The sequence below is a fragment of the Oryctolagus cuniculus genome, chromosome 16 (assembly GCF_051225735.1).
Source record: "Oryctolagus cuniculus isolate XC-2025 breed Fujian yellow rabbit chromosome 16, ASM5122573v1, whole genome shotgun sequence".
In the NCBI taxonomy this organism is placed as follows: domain Eukaryota; kingdom Metazoa; phylum Chordata; class Mammalia; order Lagomorpha; family Leporidae; genus Oryctolagus; species Oryctolagus cuniculus.
The window spans coordinates 48,519,249-48,524,520 of NC_142882.1; the positions used below are offsets into that span (position 1 = coordinate 48,519,249).

The following is a 5,272-nucleotide window of genomic DNA, read 5'->3' on the forward strand; positions in this document are numbered from 1 at the left end:
GCTGTTTGCCCAACAAATATCCCTGCTTGCATTTTAAGGGCACCGACTGGCTGCTGAGTAATATAAGGCGTGGGAAGTTTAGTACAGTTGGTAAAACAACCTCATGATGATTTGCAGCATCAGCTCTGTGACTGGAAAAACAGAGCTCACTGAAGCAACGCAGCCTTTAGCTGACACAACAGAGAGCCAAAGTCACCGCAGCCAAGGCTTCTAGCTGGAACTTGGATTGGTGGAGCTGCTTGCTGATGTTTATGTTCCCTTAACAAAAGGGAGGCCCCCATTGCCCTGTGCAGCACGGATACTGTCTTTGATTTTAAATGCCTATAGATGGATTAGGACAAAGACGATATTGGGGAAAGTGTTTTCCTCTCTGGAAAGGCAACATCTCTCCTGGAGGGGAAGATGGAAGAGAAGTGACATTTGAAACATCTGCAACGCCCTGGGATGATCTGTTGACTGCGTTTTCTGTCTGAAGGAGTTTGATATAATGCAGACGATGGATTTGTTTAGCTGTTTTCTCCAAAAGTGCTTATCTTTGAGTTTGGGCTCTAAGGAAATAATTGACTAGGCAGCTGAGGCGTCAGATTGATTTGTAGAGAAAATAAACTGAAGTCTTTAACTCTGGAGACAGCACAGCTCAAGAGGACCCTAATGGGAGCCGTTTCTCTTTCTCTCCTTCCTTCCACCTCTTCCTCCCTCCCTTCCTTCTCCTTCTCTATCTTCTCCTTGAACATGGGTCAAGTGCTTATTAGAAACAGCATAAGATATTAATGTTTCATGAAAATAGTAACAGATCATGCTGGTTTCAAGAAAGTAAATAGGGGATATTTTGGTACCCATTGAGTGTGTACTTCTCTCTACGATTGGAAAAGGCACCTCCACTCTCAACTTATTATGCACAAACTAGAATTAGGAGCAACTTATGAAATATCCAATCCCAGCCACCACCAGTCTTTGATAAAGGATATGAGGTGGGCTACTGGAGCTTCTATATAAGAATCTATTTGACATTTTCAAATTCTTCAACTGTATCTCCATTTCTGGGGAGAGGGAATTTGATATAGACCATGCAGCTTTGGGTGCCTCTCCTGTGACAAAGTCTAAGCCAGCGGGGAATCAGAAGCAGCTGTCCTCAGTGCCATTCTGAGGACATTTATGTCTGACCAGATGGAGCAGCATGGAGCAGGAAGAAGCAGGATGTCAGATTCTCACGGCCTTTGCATCCATTCAAACAGAAGGAGTTCCTTCTCTGAGATTTTGAAACTTTTGTCTTCTTTTTTGCTTAAATATTGGCTTGTGGATTGGAGGGTGATTCAAGGACCGTTATGCCTTACTTACGTTGCTGCATAAAATGGATCAATGACAAGCAGTCTCATTTTGAAGTATTTTGTGCTATGAAATAAAAGTAACATGTTACATTAAGAGCAAAAAGATACTGTCCTGTAGGAAGGAAGTGATCTATCTACCCATCTTTTTATCTAACAAATACCTTCTTATTGCCTGAGACATCCTGGCTCTGTGCTAGGCTCTGAGTGTACACAAGCTGTAAATTACTTTCTGCAAACTGAAATAACGTTGTGGCAATCTTGTAGATTCCGCTCATATAGTAGAATCTTAGCAGCATCAAATAATGCACATCAAGGGATAGAACAAATGAGTTAATAATTCCAACTGGAGAAGAAAGCCGAGAACAGGTCACAGCAAATGCTGAGAGGTGGCCAGGCTAAGAGAGCTTTAACTTGTGCTTATCTGATTAAATTGGGATGGTATCCTGAATTTTCTGGTCTTTGCATATTATTTCAGCTTTCTGAGCTGTGGTGGATATGAAAAAAAAGTATATACTCAAAGTTTATATATGTAAAAAATTATGATCTGAGCAAAAATCACTACGTAAATGCTGGCACGGGATCAAAACTATTGCATTTATAGGTGTATTATAAGAGAATTTTCCCATTTCCCATTTCCCTGTAGCTATCTAGGTTAGTTATGGCATAGAAAAGGCTCGGGTGTCACGAGTTACTATGGCTGTGTTCATGGAAGGCATTGACAATCAATCATGATATTCTATTCTCAGATTCTCACTCAACACTGTGTACTAAGCAGCCAATAGCTATGTATTAGAGGTGGTAATTGAGATGAGAGAGAGAGAGAGAGAGAATCTTTCATCGACTGGTTCATTCCCTAAAGCCATCACTGGGCCAGGCTGAAGCCAGGAGCCTGAAACTCCATCCAGGACTCCCATGTAGGTTGCAAGGCCCCAAGTCCTCAGTCCAATTTCCACTGTCTTCCCAGTTCCATTAGTAGGAAGCTAGATAGGAAGTGGAGCAGCAGGACTCAAGCTGGCACCCATATGGGATCATACATCGTAGGCAGTGACTGACCCACTACACTGCAATACTGGCCTAATATGAGGTCATTTTATCATCTTAACCCTTTCCCCATATATTTAGTTAATAACAAGAAACTGTTGTGAGAAGAGAGAGATTTTCTCAGGTCAAAAAACAAAATGATGATTTCCAATATTTACTGGTGTTTGGGCAGTGTTTTGGGCTCTGTGTTTGCATTTCCTGTCTGACACTCTGTATACATGAACTTCCCCAAGAGTCTCCTTCCTACCACCTCTGTCCCAAGGAAATGAGTGAGCCCCTCATGTTAACTCAATTTCCAGAGCAGGAGATTTGATAAAGGAAACTTCCTGTTTGCATCAAATTCTTGTGCATAAATGTAGCCACATGCATCTGGTACATTGTTACACTTATTCATGCAGTAGACACGAAGGCCTACTGTTAGACAATTTGACATGCCTGATGAGCGAAAGATACATAAGGCATGGGAAATTCATTCATATAGGACACTCAGTACCTGTTTCCTTGTTTTTTTTTTTTTTTTAATATTTACTTTATTCACTTGAAAGGCAGAGTTACAAAGAAAGAGAGAGAAGAGAGAGGAGGGAGGAGAGAGAGAGAGAGAGAGAGAGGTGTCTTCTATCCACTGGTTCACTCCCCAAATGGCCACATTGGCTGGGGCTGGCCAGGCTGAAGCCAGGAGCCAGGAGCTTCATCTGGGTCTCCCATGTGGACCCAGGGGCCCAACCACTTGGGCCATCTTCTGACACCACAATGTCAGTTCCATCCTTATTTTTTTAAACTTTTTATAAAACTTTATTTATTCATTTGAAAGGCAGAGTTACAGAGAGAGAGAGAGGCAGAGACACAGAGAGAGAAGTCTTCCATCTTCTGGTTCACTCCCCAAATGGCAGGAATGATCAGAGCTGGGCCGATCTTAAGCCAGGAGCCAGGAGCTTTTTCTGGGTCTCCCACGCAGATGCAGGGGCCCAAGCATCACAGGCAGCAGCTTTACCTGCTACACCACAATGACAGCCCCTAAATATTTCTTAATTGAGGTTTTCTTATCCGGGTAACATAAAGGATGTTAATTAAGCTAAATTAAGTCACTAAATAGCGCATATTGCCAACATTCTCATATTAATTTGTATGTGTATTTGAGTGTTCAGGTATACACAGGTATTATTTCAAAATCTTATAACGTATTTATAAATAGAAATAAGTGTTTATGTAGTATATGTGATACAATATGTTGGGAAATTTTGAAACATTTCAAATACAAAATTTCATTTAGTATGAATTAGCATTATTTTCACAATTAAACTAGAAAGAGCAGATACTACACTTGATCTTAGCCAAAAGACTGAGAAACAATTTATTTTCAGAATTAAAAGAGTCATTGAAAGATTTAAGTGAACACATTGATTGACATTATGTACAAATTTGAAATTCCAGGGAGCAACTTCTGTGTCCTATTGAGATTGTTGGTGAATTCAGGAAGTAATGAAAAGGCACCTTTCATATATTTTTCCTAACATAACCCTCCCCTTACCTTCAAGGCAGGTTAAGCTTGCATTCAAAGATATTGTTCTAGAACTAATTATTTTTTAAAACAGCAACTTTCATTTTTAATTCCATTCATTCTGCTTCTCTTGTGAGCACTCAATGGATCCTGAGTGTAAAGATTGTTTTACACTTTCTCCTTAGCTCCTAATGTGAGAAAATTTAAGAATATGTGATCTATTTTGCTCTTTATTACTCAAAAATGTATAGATCCATTTGCCCAAGATTTAAAATAACACTTTAGCTGGCGCCGCGGCTCACTAGGCTAATCCTCCACCTTGCGGCGCCGGCACACCAGGTTCTAGTCCCAGTCAGGGCACTGGATTCTGTCCCGGTTGCCCCTCTTCCAGGCCAGTTCTCTGCTGTGGCCTGGGAGTGCAGTGGAGGATGGCCCAAGTGCTTGGGCCCTACACCCCATGGAAGACCAGGATAAGTACCTGGCTCCTGCCATCGGATCAGCGCGGTGCGCCGGCCGTAGCGCAGCGGCCGCGGCGGCCATTGGAGGGTGAACCAATGGCAAAGGAAGACCTTTCTCTCTGTCTCTCTCACTATCCTCTCTGCCTGTCAAAAAAGAAAAAAAAAAGCTAAAATAACACTTTACCTAAAACTAAGCTTAGAAAATTTCATTCTGAAAATAATCTTGGGGGAAATAAATAATCACAAGAGGAAGAAAATGAAAATGAATATTTCCTTTTTGTGAGTGTCCCCAAATTGCTAAGAGGTTAATATCACCCTCAGCTGTAGAGATGATGTTACATGATGTGAGTGTAAAAAAGAGAGTAAGAAACTAACAGGCTTCTTGGTAGCAAAGAAGAATCCTGGAAAGCTGAGATTTCCACAGGAGTTGGAAAAAGATACAGTTGGTGAGAGGCTTCATTCATATCCAAGAGTGGCTTCTGTCACAAGATGAATCAATCCAGGAGTGATTCTTGAAGTTTCAAACAGATTTAAATACCAGGAGTTCAAGAAAGAGGCTCAAGAGGAGGCAGACTGGTAACTCTCTGTAAGGAAAGAAACTCTGTGGATAGTCTAAGGGGAGCGTTATGAGACTTGCTTAAACATTCCGGAAGGTCCTTGAGTAGAGGGTGGAGGGTGCCGAGGTGCTCTGCAACATTTGATGAGGAGCAGCAAGACTGACAGCTTCAGACTGAAGGAACCCCATGCTGTGAAGGAGCCCCATGCTGTGAATTGTTAGGGTGCACTGGTCAAGTTCAGACATCAACTGTTCCTCCAAACCCAAGCTGTTGATTAGGACATGGATATGACCCTGGGAAACTCAATTGCCAACATCACTCTTAACATTAGAAAATGCTGCCTTTCTGTGTTACATAGATAGCTTTTATTTGGTAAGTTTTAGCCCTGTA

At 41.6% G+C, this 5,272-nt stretch overlaps 1 pseudogene; it reads right to left on the reverse strand.

Moving 5' to 3' along the window:
* Positions 1 to 3,609: 3,609 nt before the first annotated feature.
* Positions 3,610 to 3,720, reverse strand: LOC127492701 (U2 spliceosomal RNA; annotated as a pseudogene).
* Positions 3,721 to 5,272: the final 1,552 nt, after the last annotated feature.